Raw genomic sequence first — 19,106 nt, 5'->3', positions numbered from 1 at the left:
GAGGTCGTACTTTGCCAAATGTTTACGTCTTATGACAAGAGTAAGTGGGAGCACATGAAGCCAAGCCACAAATACCTGAAGTGAACAATTCCACAGAAAAAGGGTCTCCAGTCTAAGACTTTAGCTAAGCGATGAGGGCTGAGAAGTAGCAGTGCTAAAAGATCCATGAGGAGGTGTGTACAGTATATTTAAAGCAGCATACAATGAAATGGCTATATCACTCGTGAAATAAAACGCTGTACTGGTTTCTAAAACATGTAGGAAATATTGTTAATACAAACAGAAATACAACTTTAAAATGTTTTTCTAAATTTCATTTGCAAAAAAGCACAGTGATGATTTGTAAATGCTGGCACTTTCAGAAGAATGTTATGATTGGTATGTTAACTGTTCTATTACATAAAACTAAAACAATCAAAAGTGATTTTATGATTCTGTTCATTTTATTTCTATGCAGTTTCATACACCATGAAGATGGTTAGTGTGGGTATATAATACGTATTTTAAATAGTCTGACTTAAAAACACATGTAACAAATTAGTAATGACAAGTGAGGACGTCTTCTCCAATAGGACATTTTGCCTCAAATTTTATATGTAAGTTTCTTTTGTTTTTTGAATGGCAGACTGTAATCTGTATGAATGAAGTGACACCACAATCTGCTTGAATTCTGAGCTGTCCAGCAGAGAGTATTGGCTAATATTTTGGTTGAAACCAAAAGGTTAAGGTCATCACTCTCTTCTCGAAATCCTAATGGATGCATTGGTGGTGAAGGGACTAATGGATGAGTAGCAAAAAATGTAAATCCATAAACTGAAAGTTTTGCTGGCACTAAGTAGGAATGTTTCAGATAATTTGTTTTTTTGTGTAGTCTTGAATCTCACAAAATAAGGCACTCATCCTTTATGTAAAGCAGCGTTAAAATACTCAGAACTCAAGAGATTATCAGATTCATTTTGTAATTTTACTTCAGTACTAATAATTATTCCTCAAGTGTTAAGATGAATATTAATGTTACAGAGTTTAGGAGCTTTATGCAGATTTTCCTTGTATTACTTCCACTTGATCATTTGTGTCCACTGTACATACATTGATAATTTTGGGAAAAAGTTGCAAAATTCTCAATATGTAATATTATCTAAGTTTGTGTTGTAAGTTATCAGACAGTCTAATTTATTTAAATTCTTTCTGTTTTGACCTTTAAGAAAGATGTGAATTTTTTATTTGTAAACTGACTGTAAATTGATTAAATGGGCTTGTGTATAAAGCAAATATTTGTTACCACGTTGATCTTCATGTTTAGGAAACAATAATCTTACATTATGTTTAATGTCCATATTTAGATTACAGAATATTTTAATTTTGTTGGTTTTTAAATATTTTCTTTGAATATTCCAATTGTCTCAGAATTTTAATGTACATATTTTTGGATTTGATTATTGTGTACCTTCTTGTTAAAATCTTTCTACAAATAAAAAAAATTGTTTTCAATTTTATTGTACACATTTTTTTTGGTTTTGTGCTTTTGATTCAGTTGTTCTTTTGTATCTCAAAGACAATATTCAAATATTAATGGCACTTCTAAACCTGAATCAAGCACAACATTCAGTACACATTCAGCTTTATGAACTCTGCCACAGTTTAACATGGCCAAACTCTTGGACTGTACGCGTATCCTAAAACGTGTTATTGAATGTTAGTGTTGTAGCCACAGAAATTTAGGGTTTTGAGTTTGAATCCTGTGCCCAGTAATTGTCTTTATGTACTCCCCCCATATTCCAAAGACATGCATCTTAAGTTTCATGGAGATTCTAAGTTGGTCCTATGTGTGAGTATGAATATGGATCCTGAGATCAATAGGCGCCCTTTCTGGGTTTGGTTCCTGTTTTGTGACAGATGCCTTTGGAATTGGTTCTACCTACCTGCAACACTGACTTGAATTAAACTGGTTTAAGAATGATAAGTTTTTAAAAATTTGATAATCCATGATACTGAATGCTGGATTTTCTCAGACTACGTTGCTAAATAATTCTCAGATGTTCAAGACCATTCTAATAATTTGGGTTGGGGTTTCTTTCTTAACCAAGATGTGCTTCCATTGCTTGCTTTCTTGTAATTTTATTTTTCTAAAGTACTTCTACTGTTCGGGTATATGGTAAGTGCAATTTCTAATGCTCTGACTAACACATGCTTCTTGATCAATACAGTGCACATTAAAATGTAAAGATTTGTGAAGGTAAGAATATAGCAAGAGATTTCAAGAATAGGTATGGATACAGTAGGTTAGCTGGGAGAAGAAGGTAGAAAGAATGCTTAAGAAATCTGGTTTCTTTAGTGGAAATGGATTGAGCCGGGGTCTCAACTCAAGTGCTGGTAGGAAGGAATGATGGTTGGAGAAACATTCCGAAAATGCAAAACAAAGTTGAGAAGGATACCCAGCGTTTAAGCTGTGAGTGTAATACACAGTGCTGGCTTCAGCAAGCGCTGCTCTGTTCAATAAGATGTTGGCTTGGTTGCCTAGCAATGGTTCTTACAACTTTCTATGCACTTGATTTCCACTTTATATTGAAATGGTGTTTATAGGATCTGTGTTTTTTATATGCTCAGAATCAATGCTTTTGATGCCCAGGTTTTCTGCTTTCATTATTCATATCTTTAAATCCTGAACATTAAATTATGTGACCACAGGTTGCCTTAGCCTATGGGGACTTCCTGTCTCTTGGAGGTCTAATGCTATGTCTCTGTTTTTTGGTTTTTCCTCTTAGTTTTCCACTGTAGGAGTTCCTATCCATCTCACCTGGTTCCTCAGTCAGCTGTTTGTGTTTCATTTCAAGGTGATAAATCCTGGTAGTCACTTAGTGCTCAAGGCTCAACAGATGGCATCTGGTTAGTACTTTTGGCAGAAACCCACCTGCTTAGAGGTGTGACAGAATCCTGATATTGTGAAGTTATTTGACTGAAAACGGTATACCCGCTTGTGTTTTTGTAACACAGTAAACATTTCAGTACCCCCGCATTTAGTTTTAATGAAAATAATTGCACATAGCAAAAATGGAATTGTCTACTTTTTCTTTCATCATGATTGCAAGTTTAAATTTTTTTTTTTCATAATTCTTATTAGCTTTTCATTTTGGAGTATATTCTCATGTTTTTAAAGTGATATCAAAAGTAAAAAAAAACTATTACATGACTAAAGAACTACTATTAATGTAGCATGTAATCATCTAATCACATTATATTTTACAGTTTTAGGGGTGATTATTGACTCTGTCCTAAATTTTAAATCACATATTATTCAGATTATTAAGACAGCATTTTTTCACTTAAGAAATATAGCAAAAGTTAGATCCCTTATAACTTTGTAAGATGCTGAAAAATTAGTTCACGCTTTTGTTTATTAGTTGACTAGATTACTGTAACACACTCCTCTCAGGACTGCCCAAAAAGACATCAATCAATTGTAACTAGTGCAGAATGCAGCTGATGGAGTCTTAACTAGGAAAAGAAAATCCGAGCACATCTCTCCAGTTTTGATGTCACTACATTGGTTACCTGTGTCATTTAGAATTGACTTTAAAATACTGCTTATGGTTTGCAAAGCCTTAAATAATCTCGCTCCATCCCATATCTCAGAATGTCTTTCACCTTACACTCCAAATCGTAACCTTAGATCTTCAAATGCTTATCACTCCAAGAGCTAAACTTAAAAGAAGTGGTGAGGTAGCCTTCTGGTGTTATGCACCTAAAATCTGGAATAGCTTACCAATAGAAATTTGCTAGTCTAACACAGTGGAGCACTTTAAAAAAACTGCTAAAAAACATTATTTTAACTTGGCTTTCTCATAGCTTCATTGTAGTGTAATCCTGATATTCTAAATATGCGTTTAATTATCATTTTTATCATGGCTCCACAATCCGTACTAACATCTACTTTCTCTGCTGTTCTCTTTCCGGTTTTCTGTGGTGGTGATCTGCGCCACCACCGCCTGATCAGTACACCATGCAGTCCCTACATTGATGGACTGAAGGCCAGAGGTCCACATGACCATCATTGTCTTATTCTTCCACGTAAAGCCTGAAAACCAAGAGGACTGATTGAGATCATTTATGTTAGGTAGAATGCCTAGAGCGGGCTGGGTGGTCTCGTAGCCTCGGAACCCCTGCAGTTTTTTTTTTTTTGTTCTGACCTGCCTGGTCATTGGGCCTTACTTTATTCTTTGTTAATTAGTATTGCCTTATCTTATTTTTATATTTTTCTCTTTTTTTATTTAGCCATGTATTTTCTAAATCAAAAAGTTTCTGTCCAAATGGGCTGGAATCATTTTGATAGCATTAGTCATGAAGCGTGATGAAACTCCATATAATACTCTTTTATAACAACAGCAACAGTCCCTTTAATTCAAATAAACCAATTCTAGGATTAATAATTCTTTGCATTTATATAGCGCTTTTCTCACTACTCAAAGCGCTCAGCAATTGCAGGTTAAGGGCCTTGCTGAAGGGCCCAACAGAGCAGAGTCTCCCTTGGCATTTACGGGATTTGAACCGGCAACTTTCCGATTGTCAGTGCAGATCCCTAGCCTCAGAGCCACCACTGCAAAGTAACTACGCCTTCCTAGGCAGGGTATACTCAAATATATTTGCACACTCACTAACACTGGGCTGGTGCCACCAAATTCCATTACTGATTTACAAAAAGTGAATTTTACTTTATGGTGCTGGCTTGAATTGTCAGTACAGAAATTCTCCTGAGAGGTTGCACTTTGAGCTACATCATTTGCATGAAAACATGCTATATACAGTAAGTAGATGTTGTTGTTGTTCTTGTTGTAAGAAGTGTTTTTGAATGATTCTGATCATAGGCAGCAACCTGCACCCTTGGCCTTATCCCGACTGGCAATGACAGGTCTCAGAATGTATTCTGATATGATGATGTGTATATTGTACATATTGCTCTCTTCCGCAGTATGTAAAAGACATCTACTCCAACGCATTTTCAATTCAATATATTAATTGTTCATTTGTGTATATGATTTAGAAATGCTAATTTGATTCCCTAATAGCAGTTCAGTGTAGTACTGGTGCGTGTGGGGGGGTTATTGTCATTCACTTACATACATTAACATACCATATATTATTATTATCTGCTTCAATTCATCAGCCCTTCACAAAGTTTTCCATCTATTTATGTAGCTCTAAACAGCCATTGTGACATACTGTGCATTTTGAACACATTTATTAGCCATTGTGAAGTTGTGTTTAATAAAGTCCTCTCTCAGCTGCCTATCAAATCCTTCTCTTTAGCTGATTTCAAAGAATTTATTTTTTCTGCTCAATTAGTTACTATTCTCTGTATGATGATTTACCTATCATAAATCTTTTATCACAAAGCTATTGTTATATCCACATTTAAAGTCTACCTTAAATTTTTATATTGTTTATCAATATGCTATTGTACCAAACCACATTTCATTTTGCCTTATAACAATACTCAATGGGAACATTTCTCTGCAATGATAAAAAATGATTTAATCAATTGTTCACCAATACTGTGGAGTTTTTGATAGGGCAATAGCTCTTATTCTCCAGAGATCTATAGAAGCAAACATATGAGCGAAACAGCTTAGAAGAAAGGCTTGGTTGTCAGTGGTAGGAATCAAAATGAATCTGCTTATAAACCAAATGGTGTAACAGAAACATACAGGGGCTCCTGAGACTAATTTGTTTCAGGTTTTCTTATTGCTAATAAAAACATACAGATGTATATTGGGATATTTGCAGTACATTGTACAGCAGAACTGCTTTTTAATTAGCTTGCAATATTTCATGGCTATTGTAAGTGGGACATTTGTCTGATACACAATATGTTATTTACTTACAAAAGTAAGGGTTGGGGGCAAAGTTAAATAAGAGTGCTGGCTTTACATGGGACAGAGAAAAGCAGAATGGGGATGCTTTGAATGTGCCCTTGAGATGGACATCAGTGAATATGATGTTCTGTTTCACAGGAAATCATAAGTTTTTTCAGAGAATTATTTTCCTGCATTAAAACATTTTTAATGCAACATTTCAGGAGAATTTCTGTACTGATAATTCAAGACAGGACCATAAAGTAAAATTTTTGTAAAGCAGTAATGGAATTTGGTGGCACCAGCCCAGTGTGAGTGAGTGTGCATGTATGTGAGTATACCCTGCCTAGAAAGGCGTACTTTGAAATCCTAGAATTGGTTTATTTGAATTAAAGGGATTGTTGCTGTTGTTATAAAAGAGTATTATATGGAGTTTCATCTTGCCTTATGACTAATGCTATAAAAATGACTCCAGCCCATTTAGACACTTAAATGAATTTTTTGATTTAGAAAATATATGGCTAAATAATACTTGGAATCTTTTTGATAACAACATTTATTTATATGGCATGTTTTCATACAAATGATGTAGCTCAAAGTGCTTTACAAGATGAAGAAAGAAAAGAGAAAAATATAAAAATAAGATTAGGCAATACAAAGTAACAAAGAATTAAGTAAAGTCCAATGGCCAGGAGGACAGAAAAAACAAAACAAAAAAAAAAACCCAGAGGGCTGGAGAAAAAAAATATCAAAAATATGCAGGGGTTCCAAGGCTACGAGACCACTCAGCCCCCACTGGACAAATGGGGACTGCAAGTGTTTGAAGTCATTCACACAAAACATATACTCATTTTAAACAGTTTATTTTCTTTTAAACTTCTTACATAGGTATGGTCCTGCGGTGGGTTGGCACCCTGCCCGGGATTGGTTCCTGCCTTGTGCCCTGTGTTGGCTGGGATTGGCTCCAGCAGACCCCCGTGACCCTGTGTTCGGATTCAGTGGGTTGGCAAATGGATGGATGGATGGATACATAGGTATGATACATTCAAATAAGCCCATGATTAACAAAAAAATTCTTTTGTGGGATATATAGAAAAACTTCAGAAAAACTAAAAAACAAGGATTGTCATGTCAAAAATTCACAGATTAGAAATCATGAAAATTCTTTGTGGGTATTTTTTTAAAGTGGACAAGAGTAATTGTGGTCTTGGCACCATAATGTGAGAGTGCATTTGATAGCTCACTTGTTCTGGGATCAGGATGGCATGACTGAAGAGACCCATGTGAGGTAATCCAACCTCATTTGCTTTTGCTTGATTGACTGATTTTGTGGTTTTATCAAAATAATCACCATACAATACATGTCTTTCACCTTTCACACAAATGTAGTTGCAGTATGAAACATTTGCATTGTTTGGGTAAGCTGCACCAAGGTTAGTACAACCTCTTTTTCATTAAGGGGTTTCAGGCTAAAATCCACCACAAGAAAGTGAAGAAAAACAATAAAGGAGTTTTTTTTTTCACACATTCTCCAATGAACTGTCATGCAAGAGTAAAGAAATGGCTGTTGCCAACCGCCACCAGAATATCTAGAAAAAACAGATCTATAATGTTGTGTTATGTAATAACACCATCAGTTATTGGGCACATCTTACAAAAAGGATTCAAAGAGGAAGAAGGATTTTATGTTCATAAGAATTACTTCTGGGTACTTTGAAAGCACCTCTCATGGATATGAGAAAACCTCCACATATGATATATCGTTCGACTTGTCTGGATGACTAGGTATGCAACACATTGAATATTTTCAGGTTCCTCCCTATTTTTTAGGTCCTTCAGACCTGAAATTTTAGGCCATTTTTTGTACCATATTTTGTGCATTACTCCTTTATGAGAAAGAATGAACCAATAGGTGTTTCCAGCAAAAATGATCAGAAGGACTTGAAGTTGTGCATACCTCATCAACTGACCCCAGGGGTTTACCCCCTAATGAGTTGTGAGGGGTCAAAGTTGCTCCTTTTCCCACCACTTTGAAAAAGTGTGGATCAGTAATAAAAGAATGTGGAGTGTCATTTTATGCTATTTCAAGGTTGTTGAATATGAATATGATAATAATTTTTGATATTTGATTCCATACTGGTAGTTGTAGCCCTTTAAGAGTCACTCCCAGAAGGTTAAAAATGACAAATTTGAAACCTAAGTGTGTGGGGTACTGCGGTGGGTTGGCACCCTGCCCGGGATTGGTTCCTGCCTTGTGCCCTGTGTTGGCTGGGATTGGCTCCAGCAGACCCCCGTGACCCTGTATTCAGATTCAGCGGGTTGGAAAATGGATGGATGGAAGTTTAAATTGAACTACACATGCAAATATTTCAGAAAACTGATGCAACTATTCTTGTTAATTATGTACTTATAATCATAAGTACATAACATACATTTCTTATGATTTATCTTTTTATCAGCAGTAGCTTCCATTTTCAACAGAGGTGAGCTGTGTCAAACAAAATTAATTTTGTTTTTCCTTTGCTATTATTTCATTCAAACATTTTAGGTGATTTGTTTTATGTTATTAACTTCAGAACAGAGCCAAGCAAACAATGCCCCTTTTGGGCGTTACCAGCCTTAAATGCCGTATAAATCCTGCACTTAAATTTTTATTGCCCTAATTAAAGTTTCAGTAAATGCTTTAATACACAGTTGGGACAAAAGACTTTACTGCTGGATTTCATGGTTGCACGTGTAACGTGTCTTTTAAAGAGTGGTGGCTCTGTGGCTAAGGATCTGCGCTGGTATCGGAAAGTTTGCCGGTTCAAATCCCATTACTGCCATAAGGCACCCTGTTTCGTTGGGCCCTTGAGCAGGGCCCTTAACCTGAAAATCGCTCCACTGTACAAGAGTTGATCCTGCACTCTGACCCCCAAAGTTCATGTGAGGAGACAACTTCCCCTCAGGGAATAACAAAGTATATCAAAATCAATAAATAAAAGCAGGCCCACTTCCCATATGTCTTATCATCCTCTATGAGACTAGTGTTTTAGTGTATATTTATATTTCATGGCTAATCATTTAGCATTAATACAAATTTAAATGTTTATTAAATACATATGCAGCAATTGGACCAGTACACATTCAAATGTACAGTAATGACATTGATTCTGCTAAAGTTGGTAGGCCTATGAAACTCAAAGATAGTACCAAAGTTGAAGGAATAACAGATAATAAGGAAGTAAGAAAATAAAGAGAACAATCTGAATGAACACTTTGGCAATGTGTTTTAATGTAGAGAAATGCAAAATGCTAAATTTACAGTAGGCAACATGAACATTAATTATGAATACATGATGAGAGAAATTGTCTTACAGGAAGCCACTTTTGAAAAGGATTTATGTTGTTACAAAGTTTTAATTTTCTTGAAAAGATGCTGAAGCATTTAAAAAGGCAAATCAAATGTTAGCATACAGTGAAGAAGCTTTTCAATGTAAGTTAAGGGTCTTTACATTAAGACTATATAATGTGCTAAACACACTACATCTAAAGTACTGTGTTCTTCTCTGAACACATCATTTTAAAAAAGACACCACAGGAACAGAAGCTTTGCAGAGATAAGCAATCCGATGCATTTCCGGCTTACAGGGCATGTCCTACTCGTATAGTCTTAAGGAATTAAACCTCTTCAGTCTGAAGCATAGGAAGCGACATTGAGAATTAGGCCTAGTATCCCGATTTTTCAGTTGATTGGTAAAATTTGACTCGGCAGAATTCTTTCATTTAAATAATAAATTGTCTACTGAAGGACACTGGTGAAATCAAGCAGAAGATCATTTAAAACAAAATCCAGGAAATATCTGATTCGTTACAAACTTTAAAGTCTTTAATTTGAAGCAGAAACTGTGATAACTTGTAAGAAGTATTTCAGTACGATATTTGGGCACCTTATCTATTAGTTAAACAAATGACTGGCTGACTGATTCTGTCCTATTTGTAAAATGTCTTTGGCTCTTTGAGAAATTGTCTCTTCTAAGATCATTTATTTCTTTACAGAAGTACATACCTATGTCAGCCCACATCACTTTAAATAAAACCAAAAGAACAAAAGCAAATTTAAAGTTAGGGATTATTATAAAATGGTCTAGAACCGGAAATAATAATAAGTAGGATGCATTTCATATGCTTTTCATCTAAGTTCAACCTCATTAAATAGGCTTCACAGTGTTTATATAATCTTCAAATGGCCTCTATTAGTTGTAATTTTCATTTTTTCGGCAACATACATATTTACAGCAACTATGCACAAACAATATCATTTAGGTGCAATAAGCAATGAAAAAGCTGACACATAATTAAAAGCAAAAGAAAATATTTTTCACAGGATTCTCTTTTGTTTATATTTCTCCTGTAAACAAAAATTTGTAACACAAAAATCATAACAACAGTTGTTTAAATAGCATATTCTCAAATAAAAGAGTACCTTACAAATAGTAAAAGAAAAATGACAATTATATAAAGAAATAAAAGGTAGATATGGAGAAATATCTAAGGGCAGTGAAGAATAAATTAAATTACAATTGAATTCACCTTTATTTGTATGTCTCTCATGGTTAAACACCAGTGTTCAATTTGATAACGCATGACGTAATTTGATGGCCAGTGAGAAGAGGAAAACAAAAACTCCAGCTGGTATTAAGGGTGAAGAAAAGAAATCTGCAGGAGTTCCAAGGCCAAAAGCAACTGGGCGTTCATACAATCACACTACAATAGCAAAGGATATTTCGAAAATAAGTTCAGCTACAATCAGTCACGGTAACTGTGTCAAATCCACCCCAGAGTTGACGGGAGCAAGAGACTTTTCTGACAGCAAGTTTCACGCTTTAAAATAATATTCCTTGTGTTACTAAGGAAAACAAAAGGATGCTAGCCAAATGTAACAAGAATAGTCACTGACATATGACATAAACAGAAAATACCCCAAAAAAGAGGCATGTGAATTGTAGAAAAGTAGGCTTTTCTAAACAAGTTTCAATAAATAATTTGGCATTTAACATGACATCTTGTTTAAAAGAATACTCCATCCAAATACGTTTGAATTCAAGACAGGGGTCTTGACCAATGAATGAGCAGGAGAGACGGGTCTTCCATTCAAAAGCATTATCTCATGTGAAACGACTTCATTTTCCAGAGGAGCTTATTTAAAAGTATTTTAGCAAAAAATTCATGCGTTTTGCACATTGTTAGTATAAGGCTGGATGATTTGACAAGTATTGTGAGATTTTTTACATGTATGTTTTGATATTGTTTGTTGTTGTCCTGTTTTGGGAACCATATTCTCACATTCTATCAGAAATGTTACCTCTGTTCTCCATGAAAAATTTTGAATCACAAAATCAGTTTTGAAAGGAGTATTCCTTTAGGATTATGTATATATAGGTAGAAATTTGGCTTTTTATAGACTTTCATTCATTAAATAAATAAATAAATACATACATACATAAATATGTAGATATGAAAGTAAGAACATAAATAAATATACACACACACTTTGGTCTGAACACACACTGGAATGACTATAAAGTAAGAAAATTAAAAAGAAAGAAAATGTCTGACTTGGCAGTCACGGTCGCAGTGAGGCATTGTACAGACATATTGCTGTTGGTATAAAGGAGTTCCTGTAGCTTTTCTTGACACACTTCTGCTGAATAATTCTTTGGCTGAAAGTGTTGTTGTGTCAGAGAGAGGATGTGCAGCATTGTTCATGATGGCACTCAGTTTTGTTTTAATTCTCTCTTTTGCAATGACATGCATGGGGTCCAGAGTACAATCTATAACTGAGTTTGCTCATTTAATTAGTGTATTAATTTGGTGGGCCAGCACACCACAGTATAGAAAGTCGCACAGGCCATCATAGAGTTATAGAAGATGTGAAATATGTCACTTCCGACATTAAATGAATGAGTCTGCTAAGGAAAAGCATCCTGCTCTGCCATTTTTTATATAGTTCTTCTTTGTTCTGAGACCAGATCATGGCAAACCAAATTCTCTTTATATTGGCTACAATGGCTTAAAGAAGACAACATAGAGACTTTAAGCAATGACTCATTTTTGAAGCACATTGTTCAGCAGACTGCTCAACGTGTGGATATCTCAAAAGAAAAAATATAATGTTGGTATTTAAGTTTGAGGGAAAGACATCTAGAGGTAAGTGAAAATTCCTTGGCCATAATGGTCATGCATTGATTTAAGATGCAAGAAATACTCAGGAAACAAGCAACTAATTTGACTAAAATTGTTCTATGTTTATAAATAAGCATATATTTTTAGAAGTGATTATACTTGCTGATTTACTACATATGTAGAGAACAAATAAACTGAGTCATTAATTCTTTTTCTGAAATGAATTTATCCAATACAGTTTGCTCTGTCAACATTGGGTGAACAAGTTCTGGACAGAATGCCAATCCATTGCAAGACACACTCATACACACAGCCATGGTCTAACATATCGGCCAATTTAAAAGCACCAAGTAACCACACAAGCATATCTTTGAGATGTGGTACAAAACTGCAGAACCTAAAATCAATTCATACAAGCATGGGAAAAATGTGCAAACAGATAGTGATCAAGCAGGAAATTGGACCTCAAGAGCTTTTACATGGCACTTATAACTACTGTGCCACCATATTCCCTCACAAAGGTATATCTTAATATATAAAAAAGGAAAATGGCTACATTTGAAAGAACCAACTGGTTACAGCACAACATCAGGGCTGTTTGTCAGCAGTATCTCTCTTCTTAGTTGGAATGAGCCTTAATGCAGCATCCCAATAGTCAGATGCCAGTAAGTATAATTAGGTTCACCGTTACTTCCGTTAAGGAGACTATAATTTATGAGGAGTACTGAGGAAAGCGGAGGCTAGCAGTAGGAAACATACTAGGAAATGTGAAGCTAGAAGAAAGAAATGCTTGTGGTTTGAATGCAGTTTGGCAGTGAGATTGAGGGTTCTGTCTGCGTAGTCAGAATACAAGAGCAATGAAAATGAAAAAAAAAAAAATAGTGCAAATTTCAGAAGATGGGATAAATCAAGAGTAAAATTAGGTGATGGAAGAAAGAAAAGAAAGCCCTGTCTGTTCAAGTTCCAAAAGAAAGAGGATTTTTACCTTGCATGGCATAAAATTAAAAATGTAGCTGTAAGTAGCATTCCCGTCTCCCTGTTCACGCCCACCCACACATCTCTCCAGGTCTGTGATGTCATTCACATGCAGATGCAGCTGAAATTCTTTCAGAGAATTTTGTTTCTGAATAGTTCTGATTCCTCGTCTGAGATGCCATTGCATAAGCGTTTCTCCAGCAAGGCCTCTTGTGAAAATATAGCTACTCTGCCTTCTCGCTTTCTGTTAATTGCATTTGTTTTTCTCCCTTTATAGTTACACTAGAAATATTAATTTAACATTACATTATTCTCACTTTAATCACCCCAAAGCCAACATAGCATAAACATATTATCCTCAAACCCACTTAAACCACTTCGGGGTATTAGGGGGTCAAGACAGAAATAAGACCTGGAGGGGGCTCTAGTCCAATGGTGTTGTCCTTTAAATTTGTTGCACTTCAATCTCAAGAGAAAGACGCAAATCATTATTAATCATTTTCAGTTTGAATATACTGCTAACTGTTCTTTTTATGCTTTCTTTTTAAAATATTTGCATTTCCTTGTTGCTATTCTTAAAGCAGGTATTTTCAGTATTTAAAGGTGTTGTGTAATATACAAGCTCCTAAAATTAATGCTATGAGAGTGAGAAAATGTCATGATGGGCACTCTTGTTTTATGAGGAATCAGATGTATATTTCTTATAAGAATGTTCTTTATGGCTAAAGCTAATTGCTTGTGGTTTATTATGAATTATCATCTGAGAATAGTGTGTGGTTTCTATTGTAACCATTGTCACATATCAAATACAACTTTCAACAGAATGTTTAATTAGCACAGTCCAGCAAACTTGCTTTGTATGATGCTTGCCATCATAATGAGGATCAATAGTACTTAAGTCCTTCTCCCTTGAGGACACTGGAATTAAAACAATAATATGTTAGGTGCATTACAACTCTTAGTGGAGCCACAATAACATTAATATTGCCATAAAAGTGTATGCACTATACAAATTCATACATTGTAACATTACTTATTAGAAACTTCCTTCTGTCTTCTACTAGGGAGTAACTGCACTGCACTGATCACAGTTTAACATTCATTATAAGGTATCCCTCAGCTGAAAAGGGAGCTGACAGGAATTATGAAAAGAGATTACTCTCTGCATGTTTCTGCCATGAGAGCGGATAACAACAGTGAAGTCTAATTTTTTTTTCAACAAGTCAGAGACAGAAGCCTGCCTTTCTCTTTCAACAATATTACATTTTCAATGGAACTGGACCATCAAATGCCTGATCTACATTAGCAATATACCAAGTTTTTATTTTTGTTAATGAAATATCAACCTAAATGTATAACACTTCTACATTTTTAATTGAATTGCTAGCTTTTTCTACAAACACAAAGCCAAAGTATATTGAATTTAGATTAAAATTTGAAAAAAGAAAGTGTCACAAAATAGAAAATGGGTGAGTAATAGTTGTAGTAGTAGCAGTGGTGGTATTGTTCATATGTACAGAGTATATACAAAGTCCCACTTGCAAATCCAACCAACATGCAACAAATCAACACTCTCTGGCATCATGATAAACAAGAATGTATTAAAATAAAGAACTTCAGTTTAATATAATATAATATAGAATTCATTAATATTCATATACATTCTTGCCTTAACTTATGGTTTCAAGGTTGCAGCAGCCTATTCTGCCAACAAAACAGGAACCAAACCTGGATGAGGTACTTGTCCATTGCAGGGTACACTCGTGTATATACCCACATGGAGCCAATTTAGAATTTTCCGTTTACCTAACTCACAGGTCCTTCAGATGTGGGAAGTACCTGGAGAAAAACCAATGAGGAAACAGAGCAAACTCTATCTAGAAATTAAGTGAACATGAGATTCAAAACCAGGATGGTGGATCCATGAGGCATCAGTGCAGACTGCGGTGCCACAATGCTTCCACATTATAATATAATATAATATAATATAATATAATATAATATAATATAATATAATATAATATAATATAATATAATATAATATAATATAATACAATGTGCATTTGAGCAAGCCCTATAATAGTATGAAAACGTTATATAATATAATACATTCAAATTGCTTGATACCCCATGGAAGGGATTGCTCTGACCTTGAGCCGATGGCTGGCAAGATTGTCTCTCCGACAATTTAAAACTGAAATAATATAATATAATATAATATAATATAATATAATATAATATAATATAATATAATATAATATAATATAATATAATATAATATAATATAACATAATACAGCCCTTGTTCCCCTCGATCGATTGGGCTCAGTCCAGGACTGAAACATGCCTTGCACACAATGCTTCTAGATAAGGCACCCTAAAAAATTGGATTAGGGCAAATTAGGATTCTGCAAATATATACTCATATTTCTTCTCAAACTCAAATTCATATCAATCAGTCTCAAGTCTACATGCTAAAAAAATCCCCATAATTAATGAAAGTCTAATATAAAACTTGTGGGGAAATGTTAGTGTGGGGTACTCTAAGTAACAAGGCTTTCGAAGACTTAAGGCCGACAGCTCGACAAAAGGAACCACTGAGCAGCTATTGAGCTAAGGTCAAGGCCAGCTTTGGGGTTCAAGTTCAAGTCGACAATCATGGTCTGCATTTTAACTCCATTGAACCCTCCCACTATGGTTATTCCATCTACAACATATCCACCCACCCCCACCCCACATAAGGCTTAAACTCCGGGAAGCACAAACTCTCTTTGTCTTTCAGAAACATAATCAGTCTCTAGGCATTCAGCTGCCATACGCTTAAACTATCCCAGACTAGACAGACTAGGTTTGACTGCTTTGACTATGGTGGGTAGACTGACATTATTGTGCAGGGTGTATTTGTGTGTGGGTGTGTGAATCTGTGGGGTTACTAAGACAGCACATTTCTTGTCTAGTCATGAGGATGGGGTGGTGAATTTGTAAAAAGATAGCCAGTGAAAATCCCACCATTTTAAAGTGAAAGTATAATGGTGTAAAAGATTAAATAATTTTAAAAACTTAAAAAGTACTTTTTCATAATTTATTTTTCTCTAGAAGAAGAAAAAATGTGGTGCTGTCTTTTGTAAAGAGCCTCAATAAAAATATTCAAAGCAATTACCATTCAAGCACATAATTAAACCATTACATTTTGTGAATTGTTAGCTAAAAACCCAGAAGTGTACAGGAAGACTGTACCAAAAAAAGGGAGACTAATATAAAGAGACCTGTCTGCTGTTTATAAATGCCAGCATTCGGTAATTCAAGAGTCAGTGGACAAACGTGAAAGTCTGGAGCAATAGAGTTATATACTGTACGGTCTTCAGAGAATAGTATTTAGTAACATAAATATTAAAAACAACCTAGGATGCGGAATATCTGGAATAGCTGGCATGTGAGATTCAAAAGTGTAATATTAAACTCAACATTTAAGGATAATAAATAAAATACAATGCAATCACTTGCATAATTGGCTTTCTGTTTAGAAAACTCAAAATGTTTCCTTCACAAAGCTGCGGGAGAAATGGAGATGTTAGAATCATCAGCTGCGGTAAAGGGTGTGTGGCTGCTGTTTTAGCAGAACACAAATGAGAGGTGTATCTAAGAAGAAGAAAAAATAAAAAAGAAGGGAGGTACTGGAAGAAAGTACAATATGAATATCCAGATGTACTGCAGGCATTATGATAAATGGCCAGGGAGAGAAAAGGATACTTTTGGTCGAATTCATGATTGCCGTACATTTCAAGCTGGATTTTCAATGCTTTACTTCTCTAAAGTGAAATGTTCCACTGAAAGAGCACTGTTAAAGCTTCAGATAGGCACAATAAAAGAGATTGTGGAGTATATCTATCATTACTGAGGGCCAGCTGCAGATATCTACTGTTAAAAAATAAACTGATACATAATTTTGGAAAAAACTAATGTAATATAGTGCGACATGAACACTCCAAAATGTATATGAAAAACAAACACAATCAGACATCACAGAACTGTTCTAGACAGTAAAACTGCCAAAGCTCATTAAACTGAAGAGTGTAAAAGTAACCCTTAAAAGTGTATTCAATGTTTTCATATATAAAGTTAAGGTGTTAATGTTAATGTAATAGGTGTATCTGCAATTGGTGTAAAACTTTTGTAAATGCATGGTTTGAATACCATCCTAGTTGCTTTAGGGCACCCTGGAAAAGTTAGGGACAAGAAAACATTTATTGTATTGTTATATTTTTATCAATGTCTATATTATGTGTAATAAAAGAGCAGTGAACATGCCAGGTGCCTCTACTGTTACATGTATATCTTGCAGAAAGGAGTCTTCAAACACTTTTTTTTTAATGCAAATGACTTACTTTAAGGAATGATTAAGGAACAAGGTGCAAGTGAAAATCAAAACAGGGCTTGAAATGGGACAGTACGTACCAGTATGGAGTATAGACACTTTTTCATTTTTGATATAGCGTACTAGTAGTGAATGGTGCACACCAGCAGTTAAAGGTCACATGCCGGAAAGTTTGTGTATTACATTACACCTTATTTTTGTGTAGCACTCTTTACCGAGTGTAGGTGCAGAGCACTGTGAAAAATTCTCAGTTAAAATAAAAGTATATAGATTATACCAATTACTAAATACAGACATGGTACATATAGAAATACAGATAACATGGAAAAAAATTAGAAACTGATTAAACATAAATGGAAACCATCAATACCTATTAATTGATTGATTGCATTCAACTTTACTATACGGAACCTTGTGAACAAATTTCGGAGTTACACAAGATGCAGCACTGTGGACGCACCACAATCTTAGGGATAGTCAGGGGGTGAATTTTGAGCTTCAGATCCCCCAAATATATTTTAAGACATTTCCAACTGATTGAACATAGATAGAATTAAGATTTATACACATCCCCAGCTGAAATTAATTCATAGCTACATCTCTAACCGTGACGCTAAGGGTCTGGTAGAAGAAACCAAGTTTCATATTGTGTAGCACTTTGGAGAAAGAACTCATCCCCTTTTTCTCTATCTGTACTTGTTGATGCCTGTGAAACACCCATCATTCTTGGCAGAGAAGAGAAGTACAATATACAGTATACAGTATACTGAACAAAAAGGAAAGGTTATTATGGTTTGTACAGGTTTGTCAAAGATTAGCTCATTATTTATGCAGCCCCCTACAGTATTCTCTCAAAACCTGCTATAGCATGTCCATCCATTTTTTCTCTTTATGTTTTTATTTTGCTTGATGCCAATTAATTGTTCTTCCAGTACCAGCTACAGAAATTTCTTAGACTATTCCTATGCACTGCTGTAACCTCTGTTGTTACTTTAAGACAGCGGACAGCAAAAAAGAGAAATTATTGGATATGTTTCCCTGTGTGTTATCACACAGGAGCTCCATGAGTCTCAACTCCTGGTCCTCAAGCAACCTCTATATCTTAAATCTTATATATTGTATATATTGTGACTGGTGGATTAACCAGAGCAAAAAATGAGAAGTTTTTGGGGTAACAATTGAGGAACCTCGTATAACGTGCATGCAAGACAAAGTCAAAAAACTGAACTGTGGCACAAATTGAAAAGACAGATGACCCAAAATTACCTTGCATATTATATGTTTCCCTCTGTAATTTTACAAAGGAGCTCTTTGAGTCTGCTGCTGGTCCTGAAGCAATCCCCACCTTTCCAGGTAATCTACCTCGTAGTTTTATGGCATCCCTACAGGAAGGGGTGGTAAAGAGGATACTGTTAACAACTTTGTCCCCTTTCATCCAGGATTGATACTGCTTACTTTGGTGAAAGCCAGGAAGATGACTCCCAGTCACAAATGCTTTATGTTCTCGCCAGACCAGGGTTTGGCGCTGCCCACCAACTCTTCTCTTTCCCTGCAGACCAGCCAATGAACCCTCACCTTAAAGCCACTTCTGGCTCTCAGAAGTCAACCAACATCACTTCCTCCTCCGGTCCTCAAGATCCCACTACCACCTGATATCATTTCTAGTTCCTAGAATTCCACCATTCCATTACATCACTTCCTGTTTACCAGCAATATATGATAGTCATCTTTCTTTTTTCTTCA

Source organism: Erpetoichthys calabaricus, chromosome 2, assembly GCF_900747795.2.
Source record: "Erpetoichthys calabaricus chromosome 2, fErpCal1.3, whole genome shotgun sequence".
Lineage (NCBI taxonomy): Eukaryota > Metazoa > Chordata > Cladistia > Polypteriformes > Polypteridae > Erpetoichthys > Erpetoichthys calabaricus.
This window is presented reverse-complemented; position numbering follows the sequence as displayed.